The 18478-nt window shown below is 41.3% G+C and overlaps 1 protein-coding gene across 4 annotated transcripts in view; it reads right to left on the bottom strand.

The window, feature by feature from the left end:
- galnt1 (UDP-N-acetyl-alpha-D-galactosamine:polypeptide N-acetylgalactosaminyltransferase 1) overlaps positions 1–18478 on the bottom strand; it is a 265777-nt gene that overhangs the window by 242098 nt on the left and 5201 nt on the right. The window lies entirely within an intron of this gene.

Raw genomic sequence — 18478 nt, 5'->3', positions numbered from 1 at the left:
GGAAACCAGCGGCATGAAAACAGAGGTGTATTTAACTATATGCAATATTCTGCTCAAGGCAGCATCTCACTCCCAGTACAGTCCTTGCTGGGAGAGATAACCACACCTGCTTTGGGCTAGCTTTTATGTTTGTTCTTAACGAGCCCCAGCTTTGTGGTCTCTGTCACCTATCGGAGAAGCTCGTCCTACAGGGAAATCAACAATGGATTTCCCATAGTCCTCTTGGGGGCTACAACAATCAGCAACCATGCAACATAAGGAATTCTTCCTTTTTAAGGTAAGCATTTGCTGTTCATAGCACAAGTGGTGTAAAAAATTAGGTTCATGTTCAACCTGTTGTTCTGACTTTGTGCCCTTAAGAATCCACAAGTCGAAATGTAAAAGGTTTCTCACTTTTCAACTGCTGGACCTTAAAATAAACACGAAAGAGAAAATGCTGGAAAATCTCAGCAGGTCTGGCAGCATCTGTAGGGAGAGAAAAGAGCTAATGTTTCGAGTCCGATGACTCTTTGTCAAAGCTAACAGACAGAGAAAGTGGGAAATATTTATACTGTGGAGTGAGAATGAAAGATGAGTCATAGCCACAGAAACCCAGGTAAACCGGGTGCTAATGGCCACAGAAACCAAGGGGAAAGAATGCTAATGGCAGTCCCCAGGGAGAACAAAAGATGTGAAAGGCCAAACAGCAGAGAAACTATCAGAGGATGAACTGTAGATGTGGGGGGAGGGGAAGGGGGAAGCAAAGAGGAGAAAGGTTAAGGAAAGGTGGATAACCTTCATCGCCCGGTTTCCCTGGTTTCTGTGGCCATGACTCATCTTTCATTTTCACTCCACAGTATAAATATTTCCCACTTTCTCGGTCTGTTAGCTTTGTCAAAGAGTCATTGGACTCAAAACGTTAGCTCTTTTCTCCCCCTACAGATGCTGCCAGACCTGCTGAGATTTTCCAGCATTTTCTCTTTCGTTTCAGATTCCAGCATTCGCAGTAATTTGCTTTTAAAATAAACACTTTCCCATTCAGGGTTAGAAATCAATAGCATTTTTATGGCAGATTGCAAATGGTTAGCAATGAAAGGAAATTTGCAAGTTTATTTTTCATAAAGCTATTGCATTAGTTATTTTGCTTGTAATGTGGCATCCATATAAGATTTTCAAAGACAGCTACAGCGCAGCCAACTAAACCATCAATGTTCTCTACAGGCATTGTTTTACTACAACTACTGCTGAGTACAGGAGAATTGCAGAGTAAAAGTTAATCCAGAAAATAAGTGTTTAAATTTGATGAAATACAAAATTCCCTTCTAAAAAGGGTGTAATTTGTGTTGGTCTACCCCCAAGGATAGCCAGGTTGAATCATTGACGTCTGAAGCACTGGAGTTGTTTTGCAACCTGGACTGTTTAAAAACAGTCTTTGTTTGAAAATAGAATCATAGAACTTACAGTGCAGGAGGAGTCTGCACCGGCACTTGGAAAGAGCACCCTACCCAAGCCCATACCTCTACCCTATCCCTGTAATCCCACCCAACCTTTTTGGACACTAAGGGCAATTTAGCATGGCCAATCCACCAAACCTGCACATCTTTGGACTGTGGGAGGAAACCGAGGCACCCAGAAGAAACCCATGCAGACACAGGGAGAATGTGCAGACTCCGCACAGACAGTGACCCAAGCCGGAATTCGAGCCTGAGATCCTAGAGCTGTGAAGCAACTGTGCTGACCACTGTGCTACCTTGCTGCCCTTGCAATTAAGGCGGATATAGCTTTGTTATTTGAAATAGGTACACTGATGTGTTGTATTTCATCAACTACTCATGCAACATGTATAAAATTAACACATCCTATGAATAGGCAAAACGTAAGTAACTTAAGTATAGAGTGAAACAAATGAGGGGAAAGAAAAAAGTGGAAGTAAAAAAGAGCAAACAAAAAATAAGAAACCCACTGAGAAGCATGTGTGTAGCCAAGATTAGGAAAGAGTTTAATCCAGTTAATTTATTTGTCGCCGGGGACCTGGGTTTGGTCCCGGCCCCGGATCACTGTTCTTGTGGAATTTGCACATTCTCCCCATGTCTGTGTGGGTCTCATCCCCACAACCCAAAGATGTGCCGAATGGGTGGATTGGATACGTTAAAGTGCTCCTTAATTGGAAAAAATAAGAATTGGGTACTTTAAATTTATTTTTAAAAACTTGTTTGTTGTATTTTTATTTGTGGGGGGGTGGGAGAGAAGTAGTAAGAGAAATGGGATCATGTACTATGTATGCAACGAAATGTACCCAAATTGCAGTGCCAACAATCTGTTCACACTTCCACAGCAAACAGACTATGAAGGCCCATAAAATGTTAACAGACATGAAAAAAAAACAGGAATACGAAAAGAAAAAATAAACTCTGGACCTTCACCATAAAGTCATTGCGCTATGTGTCAATAGGAAGAAGTGTGCATATCAGCAGTTGAATGTTAATTTCCTAATTGAAACTGGATGAACAAAGGCTCTCCAGTAATAATGTTAGTACCATAACTTAACAATAGTCAGTTTAACAATAGTCAAACTCCACATCAAAAAATATAAAACCAGTACTTCTGAAACTTCCACAAGTCCTAATTAATATGGTGGTAACAGAACATTCCGACACTAAAACAAACAGAAATAATTTTCACAATTCTCTACCATGATAAATACTCAGTGATAAGAATTTTCCCAAATTTGCCTATTTTGATAGCTTCTAATCATTTAATGCAACTACATTCATTAGTAATTAATTCAGAAGTTTTTGTTCTCCAAATAAATTTTATTTCCAACAGTCACTCAGAAACAGGAGGGGGAAATTATTTGGGAAATATGATGAAGGGAGAGGTAACAAGTGGGTTTTTCCAGTTAGTAGCACAATTACTGGATTTCATAGAATCACAGGATTTACAGTGCGGAAGGAGGCCCTTGAAAAGTGCAACCTACTTAAGCCCATGCCTCCACCCTATCCCCGTAACCCAGCCTAACCATCTTTGGACACTCCCTATCCCCGTAACCCCGCCTAACCTTTTTTGGACATTAAGGGGCAATTTTAGCATGGCTGATCCACCTAACCTGCACATCTTTGAAATGGCAGTGGCTGGCAGCCTCCTTCCCAGGCCGAGGTACAGGGTCAACCGTCTCTCCTTCACTGCATCCAGGAGGGTCTCCAACTCGCCATCGGTAAATTTTGGAGCTGCTCTTGTTGCTGCCATCTTGTTGGCTGGGATGGCATGTGTGGGGAGTGAGTGTGTAGTTGTGGCTGCAGCTTGACATCCTCCTGAGTGTCAATCACAAATCCAATTTAGAGCTCTTATTTCCACAGTATTATGCCCAATAACACCAGCTTGCTTTAATAAGAAATCAAATATACATGGTTTTGTGTCAATTAAAGTAGGTAATCAGTGTTTTAATTAAACTGGTAAAACCCCATATTCAATTAAAACAATAAATTGCCCATGATATACAAAGCTCTGCTGCAAAAAAAATCAACAGTAGTCTAATCATGACTTTTCTGCGGGGGAAACTAAACCAATAGAGAGTGTCCAGGCCACTCAGATCATTTCCCAATTTTCAGCCAGCAGTTGTGGGGCTTCAGTCACTTCCAGCTTCTTTAAACCCTAATGTTTCATTACCATCCCCATTTGCCTTGCACCATCAGCACTTTTTATGGCTGATCCCATTGCCCCCCCCCCCCCCCCCCCCCCCCCCCCGCCTCCTTCTACCCCATCACTGACCATCCCTTTCATTATTTCCTCCCCTCCACTTGCTTAAGATTACATTTGCAACTTTTCCCAGTTCTGACAGGTCATGGATCTGAACTTTTTTCCTCTCTCCACAAACGCTACCTGGCCCAAGTATTCTTTTCTAGTAGGAAGTAATTTATTCCACTCAAACCAAGCTGCATTCCCCTGCGACCTACGCCCACCATCCCACTGTCTACTTCCACAAATGCAATTGAAAGAAGTGTATTCTGGTTATTTTCGCTCTTAGAACAACCAAATTCAACAACCGATACGTCACAACCAGGTAAAATGGGTTTCCTTAAAAGTGGTCTGTCAGCTAGGAATGTGTGTGTTTATGTTGCTCCTTTTCCTTTGTGAATTTCTGTTTACCCTGATGGAAATGCAAATTGAATTTCAAATGTCTTCACATGGCTGGATATGTTTATTGCAATCCACTTCGATTTTTTGAAAGCTTGACCACATTGCAGGCCAGGTGACGTTTGGCAACCATCTTTGAGGCTTCCTGTGTTCATTTAAAAGATCAGGTTTTTTTTACAAAATCTGTTGCATCACAACTACACGTGACAAATATAAACATGTGTCATACCTCCTTATGGAGTAATTAATTTTATACGTGCACAGTAAATCTGCTTTCCCTCCACCATTTCTTTTTTAAATTTAAAGTGCGCAATTCTTTTCTCCCCAAATAATGGGCAATTTAGCGTGGCCAATCCAGCTACCCTGCACATCTTTGGGTTGTGAGGGTGAGATCCAAGCAGACACGGGGAGAATGTGCTAACTCCACACGGTCAGTGACCCAGGGCCAGGATTGAACCATGGTCCGTGGCGCCGTGAGGCAGCAGTGCCGCCCACCGAGCCCTCACTTCTGACCAAGTGCATTTTGACGGTCATCCTGAAGAAAGCATGACTTTAGTAATAGGTACAAACTGAGTGAATCCATGAAGGAAAATATATGAAACACAGAAAAAGAAAAACACAAGTAAAACAAGAAGCCAAAGAGGAACCAAAGATTTTTTTTAAAAATTTTATAAAAAGAGTGCCAGGAAGAGACAAGTTTTTTTTTTTTTAAAAAAGGAAACTTTAGCCTGCAGTAATCCCTAAGATGATCAACTGCTAAGAATGGATAAGACCTCCACTCTCCCCATGACTGATAACTGAAGGTGCTAACTCATCTCATTTTTTGGAGCGCTACAAATAACGTGCATCACTCTCAAGTCAGGCATGAATAACTCCTGCTTACTGACCTATGACTGTTGATGCCAATTTGATGTTAGAAGACAACTGCTGAGACATAGTTCGTTTTCTGAGATTTAAAGCCTTTGTTTTGTGGGTTACAGCAGATTTGAGATGTTTATTGGAACACTTTCAAAGCTCAAGCAGCTGGAAACCATTCCTCCAGGTGATCCAACAATACCAAATCAGTTACTGTAGCACATCAAAACAATCATTATAGCTGCCCACAACATAAATCCATAGAATGTTCATATTTGAAGGATCAAAGTCTGAAATGTTGCTTGGGGTTTGATTAATGCAAGTAAAACAACATTTTTTTCATCACATTCAAAATTAAAAGTTTTCAAGGTTTCAAACAGTATATTTGTACTTGTATGTCAAAAGTTACTTTCAAAAGCACAGCTGTAGATGCCCAAAGTAAGACACATGCCACCTCATTTCAAACATACATACAATATTAGTACAGCAACCAGACCAGTTTAATGAAATAGAAACAGACTTTATATAAATGTTCGAACACCAGCTTACTCGTCTCGTTTACCCCTCAAGATTACAAAACTCACAGACCATGGCCTAACCTGCCAATGGGTTCACAAATGGGGGGGGGGGGGGGGGGGGGGCTTGGGGCATGGTTCTGCCCTGGTTGCAATCACTGAAAATAACACTCATTTTATGGATTTAATGTTTTTGCCCAAATGTCCACTCAAACTCACTTACATATAAAAACAATTTTTTTCCAAAAGAGCCACTACAACAGAGCAGGTTTTTAGAAAGATTTATTTATGAATGGTAAACTTGCGCAGTTTTATTAACGGGGCTGAAAAGCAATTTAAGAAAAACAAAAAATTTTTGGACCAAATATCAATTCCAGCACCTACGAGTAAATTTGTGAAAATGACTTTAAAAAAAAGTATAACGGCAGCCTTTTGTCTCTGGCACAGCAGTCTTTGTTGCATTTGCTGCAAACAAAGGCAGTGGGCTGAAAGTGCACGATTCACTGACTTCTGTTTTTTCTGGGCCATCTTCTCAGCCTATTCTGCTTTTAGTTTATACTTGCTTCTTCCAATTACCTTGCAAATGATCAGCCTCCAGAGGTCATCATGGCCATCAGCAACCATCCCCAAGTGGTCAGTGGCAACATCCACCATTTTCATATCTTGTATTTGTAGCTGTGGTATGGATATCCAGGAGGTAATGGCCCAATGGCCAATTCACGGTACAGAAAATCTTTAGGTACTAAGCTGTCATCCATCTAATGAATGTAGCAAAACCAGCACAGATGATCTTGGCTTAGCAATGGTTGTATGTTAATGACATTAGAATGCTCCAAAGTTGGTGACCTTGTCCTGCCGAGAGATGCTTGTCCATGCCCGAGATAGCTTTTTTTTTTAAATGCTTCTTGTGAGTTCACACTTTTCCACATTATGCTCTTATCTGCCAAACTATTGCTCATTCACTGAACCGATCATACCCCTTTGCAGACTCCTTCTGTTCTCTTTACAACTTACTTTCCTGTCCATTTTTTTTGTCAACTGCAAATTCAGCACCAGGCATTGGGTCCCTTCATTCAAATCATTGCCACAGATTGCAATAGTTGAGACCCAAGCATTGTGGCACTCCACTGAGCTCATCAATCCTCTATCCATGCTCGTCTGCTACCCCCTACACCATCAGCTCTTATTCTGTATTGTAACATTTGATGTAACACACCTTTCTAAATGTCTTCTGGAAATATAAGACACCACGTCTACTGGTTCCGCCGTATCCACATTGCTTGTTACTTCCTCACAGAACACCAATAAATTAGTCAAATAATATATACTTTTTGCCATATTCACTCTGATTACATTTGATTTTCTAAGTGCCCTGCTACAACCTTCTTACTAATAATAGATTCCAGCATTTTCCCCTATGACAGATGTTAAGCTAACTGACCCATATTTTCCCCACTTTTTGCCTCCCTCCTTTTTTTCTAATCTGATGGAACCTTTCCAAAAGCTAGGGAATTTAGGAATTTTTAAAAAAATCTTCATACTGGATGTGGATGTTGCTGGCTAGGCCAGAATTTATAACATAGCTTTAATTGCCCTCGAGAAGGTCATGGGGTGATGGCGAGCTGCCTTCTTCAACCGCTGCAGTCCCAGTGTGTAGGTACACCTACAGTGCTGTTAGGGAGGGAGCTCCAGGATTATAACCAAGCCACAGTGAAGCACCAGTGATATATTTCCAAGTTAGGATGGAAAGTGGCTTGGACGGGAGCTTCCAGCTGGTGGTGATCCCATGTATCTGCTGCCTCTGTCCTCCTAGATCAGGGGTGGGCAAACACAACCACCGTGCTTGATCCAGCCCAAAGTGGCTCCAAGATCAGACCCCCAAAAAATCATTGCATCTTGATCAAATTTGTTCTATAGCAGCAATGCAATGTCTGCTTGCAATGCACAGGCCTCTGATTGGTTGCTATGATCATGTTGTTAATCATCGCAGTTATAGTTATACACTTGTTTTTCATGGATTCACATTTGCCCTGCTTCAGTGGAGGGATATAATACAAACACAGGTTTGTTGAAGAGAAAATTGGACACTGTGTTTAACAAGGAGTGGATTTCCAAATACTTCTTTACAGATGTAGCACAGAAAGCTGTGTGCTTAGTTTGCAAATAAAGTATCACCATATTCGAAGAATACAACTTGAACTGACACTTCAGTCAGCAAAAGAGCAAAATGTCTGATGAAGAGCTAGACAATCGCATAAGATGGTTGCTCAAATGAAGAGAGCACAAATTTTATAACCAGAATATATACACAAGATGGAATTACCAGAGCAAGCTAAGTGATTGCACTAAAATTGCCAAAAACAACGAGTCATTCTCAGAGAATTCATCAAGGAATGCTTGGTTGACTGCTGCAATAAATTACCCAGCAAGAAAACACAGTTTGAAAATATTTCACCGTCAAGGTAAACTGTGACAAGATGTATAGAAATCTCAGAGAACCTGGACCAAAGTTGGAAAGCAAGGTCAATGATTTTTCTTATTTCACTCCAGCACTCGATGAGAGCTGTGACGTAAAAAAACAGCCCAATTCCCTGGCAGCCCGGCGACGAATACTGTTGGCCGGGAGGGACTCAAAGCCCCCAAAGACCGAAGTATGGCTGTCGGACATGGCAAGTTTTCTCGTCTTGGAAAAAAATCAAGTTCGCCTTACGAGGATCACTATCGGGGTTCGCCCAGAAGTGGCAACCATTCAGCGACTTCTCCGCGGGGAACTAATCATCAGCAAGGGGGGGGGGGGTTAGAATAGTGTAGTGTAGGGGGGAAGAATAGGCAGGTCTATTTGCGAGAGAGGAACTGTTATTTGCACTATGTTTTTGTAATTGATATTTGCACACTAATGTATATTGTTACTGTTTACAATGTCAAAAATACCTCAATAAAATTGTTTGTTTAAAAAAAACCAGCCCAATTGTTGTTTTTCATATAAGGCTTTACCACAAATTGAGAGTTTGCGAGAAACTGGCTTCAATGCAGTCAATGGCAAACACCAGTACTGGAAAAGGTTTATTGGAAGCAGTAAATAAATGTCTCAAAATGTGGACTGAGTTGGAAGGAAATGACGAGTGTGACCATCAAATAAGCACCAACTTGACCAATAAAAATGTTGGACTGTTGAAAAAAATTCCGGACCAAAATGAAAGAAACAAACCCAGAGCAGAAAATAATTTTTCTGTCATGCATTGTGCATTATTCACACAGGAGTTTCTAAGCAAAATTGTTCTCAAACTAAACAATGCCATGGACAAAGCTACAAAACTTGTGAACTTTGCTAGAGAAAGAGCATTAAACCACAGGCAATTTGTTTCTTTGTTAGAGAAGTCTGAGGCAGAACGCATGGATGTTCTCTACCATACAAATATTACCGGTTCACCTGAGGAAGGAGCAGCGCTCCGAAAGCTAGTGACATCGAAACAAACCTGTTGGACTTTAACCTGGTGTTGTAAGACTTCGTACTGTGCTCACCCCAGTCCAACGCCGGCATCTCCACATCATACAAATATTAGATGGCTCAGTTTGGGGAAAGTTCTGAAAAGAGTCTGGGATCTGAAAGCAGAATGATTTGCTTTGCAAATGAACGGTAAAGACATCGATTTTCTCAATTAAATTATGTGAACTGGCTTATTTCAAGTTTGCCATTGATGTCGTGAATCACATCAATGAACTGAATTCTAAACAACAAGGAAGGGAGCTTTTTGCTCATGGTATGTACTCCTTTGTCAAGGCCTTTGTGATAAAGTTGCTCCTTTTCCTGTCAATTGAAGGCAAAAAGTTTACATACTTACTTTGCAACAGATTACAATATTGGATCAGAACCGGAAAGGATCACTACTGCTTGCTTTGCATGTTTGAGTTTTCCCACTGCTTCGAGGATTTTAGGATGATTGAAGATGACATTGCATTAATCTCCTTGCCTTTCACATGCAATGTAGACAATGCTCCAAGTGGCCTTCAAATTTTGCTTATTGATTTGCAGTCTGATTCATTGCATGCGGAGTAATTCAAATCAGTGTTACTTCCAAGGTTTACACATCTCTCAGTAAACAGCACTGTGCAAAGATGAGGGCTCATGTCCAAAAGATACTTGTACTGTTGGGGTCAACTTTCACCTGCGAACAGACCTTTTCTGTTATGAAATTCAATAAATCAAAGAATAGGTCCACCAGTGATGACCACCTTTCAGCAGTGCTCCACATTGCAACAATGGAAATGACACCTTACTTCACCTCCGTTGTTAATGCCCATGAGACTTTCCTCTTCACATTATGCAAGTATTTTTTAAGATGGCGAGATAATTTTATTACAAAACAGATATGGGGCCCATGACAATGTACCAAAATTCTAATGTGCCCCCACCCCCTTCCTTCCCTTTCATCTTGATTCACAATTTTTCTGGAATGTCGTTTGTATCCTCAACAGTGAAGACAAGTGCAAAATGTCTTCAAATCATCTATAATTTCCTTATTAATTCTTTGTGTTCTGAGCAGTTCATTGAGATCATCAGCTTCCAAACAACGCCCACTGTTGTTTCCCCAATGCTTTTATCTTCAGAGTCAACTTTTCCAATCTTTCCCCTCACTGTACTTCTAACCTCAATCCTACAAATGACGCATTTGCCATTTGCATCCTTTCCTCACTGGTTTCCATTTTTCCATATTGCCAATGCATCAAATTTGAAATCCATATTTACAAATTTTCCAGGGCCTCACTTAGCCCATCTTTAGCACCACACTGGTGTTAATTTTAAAAATGTGCTCCGCTCCTTAAACTTAATTTTCAAAATATAACTAGAGCCATCACTGAACTAGGCTACAGCAATGAATCAATTGTCCTTCAAAACATTTTTCTCTCTTCACAGGTTCTTGTACATATTTTCAGGTATCCTACTCCAAAATATCCAACAATGCTGGGAGGAGTGGGGTGATAGGCAAGAAGGAAGGTGCAAAGATGATTCTCCCCCTGCTTGTACCTCCTTGTAGGAAATCATTCATCCTCTTCTCCTAGCACAACTGAGATCAGGAACTTAATCTGATGAAGCAATCTGGGTGACTGGTTGAGCAGTATGCAACTTTGAAATACAAGTGGTCATTCATGATGGGCAGCACGTTGCAGTGGTTAGCATTGCTGCCTCACGGCGCCGAGGACCCAGGTTCGATCCCGGCTCTGGGTCACTGTCAGTGTGGAGTTTGCACATTCTCCCCGTGTTTGTGGGGCGAATGTTCAGGGAAGGAGGATTGGCCATGCCAAATTGCCCCTCAAGTGGAAAAAAATAATTGGGTACTCATTTTTTTTAAAAATTATGGGCACCACGGTAGCATAGTGGTTAGCACAGTTGCTTCACAGCTCCAGGGTCCCAGGTTCAATTCGCGGCTTGGGTCACTGTCTGTGTGGAGTCTACACGTTCTTCCCATGTGTGCGTGGGTTTCCTCCAGGTGCTCCGGTTTCCTCCCATAGTCCAAAGATGTGCAGGTCAGGTGGATTGGCCATTCTAAATTGCCCTTAGTGGCCAAAAAGGTTAGGAGGGCTTATTGGGTTACGGGAATAGGGTGGAAGTGAGGACTTAAGTGGGTCGATGCAGACTCGATGGGCCAAATGGCCTCCTTCTGCACTGTATGTTCTATGTCTATATACTGCTAAGCACAAGTTATGATGCCCAATACTACTACTGAATTGACACCAATGCTTTGTTGTACAATCCACAGTGCTAAATGCAAAAATAGTTATTGTTATCGCACCACATTAAATAAAATACAGATTTCAAAATACAGGTTTCAAAATTCAGCTTTCAAAAAGGAGACGGGCAATATTTCTTGAAAGTTATCCTCAGGTTTCAAGGCCTTCATTATTTAAAAATTGGTGCTGCAAATGCTCAAAATGGATGGCCAAATTTATATCATGGTTGTCATGGCAATATCAAGTAGCAAAGACTAATTTTGCAGCATGTTAATCATTCGCATCAAAGGTCTATACACAAATTCTCCTGACTTCATATGATCAGAAATAAAGAGAATAACTAAAAACATTTGCAACAGGTATCTAACTCTAGAATATAATGCCTCTTTAATATTCTTTAACATTGTGCATCACCACACAATAAAGTCATATATTACAAACTATTACCAGTCTGGTCAAGCAAGGAAAGTTGTTCACCAGTGCAAGGTCCAAATGCTTAATCATTGCAATTTGCAAGCGTCAACTGTAGAGTGTTGGTAGAGGAACTTTAGGGGCCATGACCATTGCATCATGACCATTGCATCATTAGGTGGCTATGGAAAAGGTTAAAGAACATCAGTCCAGATTCAACGGTTGGCAGCTAAAACAGTAACTTAACAATGGTTAGCTTTAAAAATAATTTGGGCACAGTCAAGTATCTTCCCACAAAAGGGAAAGGTGGGCAAACAAATCCAGAGCTCCTTGGGTGATACAAGAGATCAAGATGAAGAAAAATGTGCTTGTGGCAGATGTCTAATGGTTAATACAATCAAGATCGAGACCAAATGTAGAAGGCTCAGAGGGGAAGTGAAAAAGCAAATAAGAGAAGCACCGAGAGAGAATGAAAAAGACTGGCATCTACCGTAAAAGGGGATTCTAAAGAGAATGTAAAGGCATATAACTAGTAAATGGGTAGTGAGAGGAGATATGGGGACAATTAGGGACCAAAACGGAGATTTGCACATGGAGGCAGGAGGCATAGTTGAGGTATTAAATGAATGGGAGTTAGCAGTGCTAACCATTGTGCTCCATGCCGCAGGGTACAAATACTTTCCTTTTTCAAAGAAAGTGTAAAGGTAAACCTAGCAGCTGCAGGTTAACCAGTTTAACAGGTCCTGGGAAGCTTCTACAAACAATACAAAATTCATGGTCACATGGACAAATGTGCGTTAATTAAGAAACGTCAGCATGCATTTAAGACCAATCATGCTTAACAAACTTTCTGAAGTTTTTTGAAGAGGTAACAGAGGATTGATTACAGTAATGCTGGTATATATGGACTTTCAAACGGCATTTCATGAAGTGCCACGTTAGAGATTTACAAGCAAAGTTACAGCGTGGAAAAACATGGAAATGAAATTGGCTGAGTGACAGGAAAGAGTAGCGATTTATAGGTGAGCTTTGGAATGGAGGAATGTTAGTGGAGTTGCACTGGGGTGGTGGTGGAATCCTTGTTCTTTGATAAATATTAATGACCTAGGCCTTGGTGTAGAACACACAATTTCAAAATTTGGTGAAGCTATGAAAGTTGGAAGCATTGCGAACTGTGAGAAGGATAGCACAGAACTTCAAAAGGGCATAAAGTGTACGGCATCTTGGATTTTATTGATAGAGACAGAGTACAAGAGCAAGGAGATTATGTTATAAACTTGTATGAAACAGTGGTCTGACCTCAACTGATGTATCGTGCCCAATTTTGGGCACCACACTTTAAACAAGTGAAGGCATTAGAAAAGATTCACAAGAATGGTTCAAGGGTGAAAATCTGCAGTTGCGTAGATAAGCTGGAGAAATTGAGACTGTTTCCTTGGAGAAGAGAAGTTATGAGATGTTACACAGCCATCCAAAATCATTATCGGTCTGGACAGAGTGGATAAGGAAAAACTAGTGAAAGGATCAAGAATGGGATTTAAGGTAATTGGCAAAATAAGTCATGGAGACATGAGGAGAAACCTTTTCACAAAACAAATGAAGGAGATCTGGAATGTGCTGCTTGAGTGTGGTGGAGGTAAAATCACTTGTTTGATTGTCACATGTACCGCAGTACAGTGAAAAGTATTTTTTTGCAGCCAAGGGAACGTACACAGTACATATATAGTAGACAAAAGAATAATCAACAGAGTACATTGGCAAATGGTACATCAACAAATATATTTGTTGATTGGTTACAGTGCGGAACAAGGGCCAAACAAGAGCAGCATAGGGCATCGTGAATAGTGTTCTTACAGAGAACAGATCAGTCCAAGGGAGAGTTGTTGAGGAGTCTAGTAGCTGTGGGGAAGAAGCTGTTCCTATGCCTGGATGTGCGAGTCTTCAGACTTCTGTATCTTCTGCCTGATGGAAGGGTCTGGAGGAGGTCAAAGCCTTGGTGCGAGGGGTCTCTGACAATGCTGTCTGCCTTCCTGAGGCAGCGAGAGGTGTAGACAGAATCAATGGGAGGATGGCAAGCTTGTGTGATGCAAGGGGCTGAGTTTGCCACGCTCTTCAGTTTCTTGCGATCTTGGGCCGAGCAGTTGCCATACAAAGCTGTAATGCAGCCGGATAGGATGCTCTCTATGGCACATCTGTAGAAGTTTGAGAGAGTCGATGCAGACATGCTGAATTTCTTTAGCTTCCGTAGGAGGTAGAGATGTTGTTGGGCTTTTTTGACAGTTGCATCAACAGGAGTGGACCAGGACAGACTGTTGGTGATAGCGACCCCCAGGAACTTAAAAGCTATCGACCATCTCCACTTCGGAGCCATTGATGTAGATTGGGGGTGGGGGGGGGTCGTACTATGTTTCCTGAAGTCGATAATCAGTTTCTTGGTCTTTCCAACATTTAGTGAGAGGTTGTTTTCGGTACACCATGTAACCAAGTGATCTATCTCCCTTCTGTAGTCTGATTCGCCGTTGTTTAAGATACGACCCACCCCAGTCATATCATCTGCAAACTTATAAATTGAATTGGAGTGGAATCTCGCCACACAAGTTGTGTGTGTATAAGGAGTACAGTAGAGGACTGAGCACACATCCTTGGGGGGCCCCGGTGTGGAGGACTATTGTGGAGGAGGTGCTATTACCTATCCTGACAGATTGCGGTCTGTTGGTGAGGAAGTCAAGGATCCAGCTGCACAGGGAGGGGTCAAGTCCAAGGTTGTAGAGTTTGTTTATTAGTCTCGTCGGGATAATGGTGTTGAAGGCAGATCTGTAGTCTATGAACAGCAGTCGGACGTAGGTGGCCTTGTTGTCGAGATGTTCAAGTGTTGATTGTAGGGCCAGAAAGATAGCATCTGCTGTGGATCGGTTGCCGTGGTAGGCAAACTGCAATGGACCAAGGCCATCTGGGAGGCGGGCGTTGATCCATCTCATGACTAGCCGCTCAAAGCATTTCCTGATAACAGATGTCAGGGCCACCAGTCGGTAGTTGTTGAGGCACGCTACCGTGTTCTCCTTTGGTACTGGTATTATACTTGAGACGGCATTGGATTATCTGAAAGGAAGAACGTGCAGATACAACAGGCCAAATAGCCTCCCTCTATACCACAACAATTGTGTTTCTGAGTCTGTTGGTGTCCAAAGGTATATATTGTAGATATAAATGAAAGTAGTGTTTGTGAACTATAGCCAAGCTAAATAGCTTTGATAACAGTCGTGTGCGTGACTGCGGTCCTTGGGAGTGCAGTCATTTCATCTACTTGTGTTGCACTACTGCTGAGATGAAGATGAAAATGAGTCTAAAAGGACACTTCTACCTTCTTAAAAAGGAAAAGAATGTTAACCAAGGTTTAAAAAAGTTTTAATTTCTTTAAATTCAGATGTTCATTGAATTTACCTTATTTGCCCCATCATTTCTTTTCTCATCTACTTTTAGACCCCATTCTGCACCCATTTGCTTACACACACACACACACACACACACACACACACACACACACACACACACGTTTATCAACTGCAAGTGTGAGATTAAAAACAGAAAACTTGTTCAGTGATTTCATATCTAGAGCAAAGAGCTTCTAACCATATAAATCTAACTGTTTCTGCTGACCTACTGTAGGTAGAATTGATCTTGCAAATTTGATACGTTTCAGAACTGTGCTGGCTACTTTGTAGTCATGGAACACACACTAATAACAGGACAAAAATATGCCATTTGTTACTGCAGACATGAAATTGTAATAAGTCTACGTCGCATCCTTTTCCCCTATTAATTCTCCTATTTCTTTAGCATATTAGGGACATTAATATAAAAGTCAGTACAGCTTATTTGGTCAAACATAACTGAAGTTATTAGTCCTAAATACACCAATTTAGTGAAAATTTATTTTCAGAAAATATTAGTTGCAATGACTCACTCGAGACTCGCCCTACTTTCTTCTGCAAACATTGCAGTCAGGTCATAATCACTCATTGTAACACCCATGAACAAAGGCGACAGCATTACTGCCGTAAACTATTGTCATCTCGGGGAATCATTACAGAATAATTGAGCATTTTAGTTACTGTCACAATTTAATCTGATTCTGAACTAAACACTGACCAAGTTAAAAAAAAATTTTAAATCACAAATATATTTCCATATTCGAAACTCCATGCCTTAACAATTGAAAATAAAGTAGCAAAAACCCAAATATATTTCCAGGGCAAAATATTTTGTTATGTGTAATATTTGCAGTAATTTACCACAAAAAGGTCGTTGAAACAATGTGGTAAAAGTTAATCTTCTTTACTATATAAAAATTACCAAGGTTAAAATACAGCATGGACTCAAACACGGGGGAAACTAGCTAAATAAAGTAACATTAACAGAATAGTAGAACTAACGACCATTAAATATAAATATACACAAGTAATAACTATTGACGGCGCAGCACTTTCGCAATGGATTTAAATAAGATGAATAACAACACTCTTATATAATACTTCTCCACCCCTTAGCTATAATAAACTAATGTCTTAACTTAATTATGTCAGTCTTTCAGGAGCTTTGTGACGATACTGTGATCTGCGCAGTACCATTGACGACTCCACCAACTCTGGTGATGCTTGACTTATTCAATTGAACTTGTGGGCGCAGCAGTAGGTTGAGTATCTGCTCATGAGTGTCCCTCTCTGAAGTAGAGTCCACTAGATTTTTGTTGAATTTCCATAGCAGCATTGCCTTCTGTTGTGTTATCTGGAACTTTTGCTGTCTCTAAGTCATGACAGAGACAAATATGATCTTGGTGCGTGTGAACAATTCTGCTATTGTTTAATTTCATGACTTAAACTCCAGGTAGCAATCACTGATTACTGCCAAAATTCTTGACAGAAACCCAATCATTTGGGTTAAAACATCTCTCCTTAGCAGGATAATTATGTCTCTCCTTCTGCTTTTCTCATCTTCTTCCCACTTTTGCTTTTGCATCTGGATGCAGCAGATCAAGGAGAGATTTTGATGAAAGTCCAGTAGTTGTTTGTAGTGTGAAACGATATTGAAATAAGAACCAGAGAGCTTGGACATTAAAGTTCCACCTGCCATCCTCTTCAATCCTTCCTTCAATGTCCGAACAGTTTGCTCCACCAGACCACTTTAAGCAGGATGAAAAGGCATGGTATGTACATGGCTTATTACATTCCTTTCCTTTGCATAAAACTCTTGGTACAACATTTACAATCGAGATGTTCCATCATCAGACACAAGAGAATCCAGTAACCCACAAGTTTCAAAGACTTTGCATAGCTTCTCTATAGTACTGGGAGTTGTAATGTTGCTCATGATGTATACTTCTAACCACATAGAATGTGCATCCACAATGACTAAAAACAGGTGATCCATGAAAGGACCAACAAAATCCACATGCAGTCTCGACCAAGGGTTATCAGGCCACTCCCAAGGATGTAATGGTGCTAGTGGTTAGATTGGCATGCAGAACAGAATTTTACTTTATTCTCCAAATTCTGGTTCATGAGGTCACCAAACATTTGACCTGGCTCGAACGTTCATTTGAGTGGCATCAGGATGAGTCATGAATTTCATCCATTACTTGCGATCAACCGGAGGGTGGCACAGTTACTATCGACCCCCACAGTATGCAACCACTCTGCATACTGGACTCTTCTTTGCGCCTCACAAGGCTTCAACCCACTATCTTCTATGATAGATGGCCATCCTTGAATCAGAAATATTTTAACTTGTGACAGAATAGGATCTCTGTCCATCCACTGCTTAATTTGTTTAGCACCCATTGGAGATTGGGCAAGTCTCTCGGGTAAGAAAATAGTCTTGGGAGGACACAAAACCTGGGTTGTCATATCCAGTAAAGGGAGATGACTTAACGTGTCCGCATTAGCATTGTCCCTCCTTGCCCTATAAACAATGCTGTAATAATACTGAAATTCCGGAGGCCATGGGAGGAATACATTTTGACTCACCAACAGCTTGCGGTCAGTACACGAGGTGAACAAGTGACCAGAGGTACTGATGGAATTTTTTGTCCCAAAAATGATAGGTAGGCTTTTTTGTCCAACTGCAAATACCTCTTTTCAGCCTTTTAGATGCAAATCAAAGCATTTGTTTGACCCGTCCTCCATTACATGAGACAATACTGGCCCCACACCATAGGGCAAGGCATTGCACAACAGAATCAGTTCCCTGTCTGGATCACAATGGACCAGCAGATTTGTTGATTGCAGCAACACTTCCCGATCTTTGAAAGCTTTCTTCTGTGCAGGCACTCATTTCTCTTCGGTTTCTTTGTGCAGTAGTAGGTACAGTGGAGTCAATACAGTCGAAAGGTCTGGCAAAAACTTCCCAGTATAGTTTATCAAACCTACAAATGTCCCGAGCTGAGCTTTGCCACATTCCTGGGCTCCGGAGCTATGCTCAAACATTCCCTTCCACAGGAGATGGCCTTGGGGGCGATTTTGTAGCTTAGAAACTCCAAGCTCGGTGTCTGAAAAATGCACTTGCTCCGATTCAGGCACATCCTGCCTCTGAAAACCTAAAACTTGATACAGATTGCGGAGGTGCGCCTCCTCAGTCTTACCCGGTAGCACAGTGGTTAGCACTGTTGCTGCACAGCGGCAGGGTCCCAGGTTCGATTTCCGGCTTGGGTCACTGTCTGCGGAGTCTGCACGGGTTTCCTCCGGATGCTCAGGTTCCCTCCCACAAGTCCCGAAAGACGTGCTGATAGGTAATTTGGACATTCTGAATTCTCCCTCTATGTACCCGAACAGGTGCTGGAATGTGGTGACTAGGGGCTT

This window comes from Scyliorhinus torazame, chromosome 6, assembly GCF_047496885.1.
Source record: "Scyliorhinus torazame isolate Kashiwa2021f chromosome 6, sScyTor2.1, whole genome shotgun sequence".
In the NCBI taxonomy this organism is placed as follows: domain Eukaryota; kingdom Metazoa; phylum Chordata; class Chondrichthyes; order Carcharhiniformes; family Scyliorhinidae; genus Scyliorhinus; species Scyliorhinus torazame.
The sequence above is the reverse complement of the archived record's forward strand: the minus strand, read 5'-3'. Positions and strand labels throughout refer to the sequence as shown.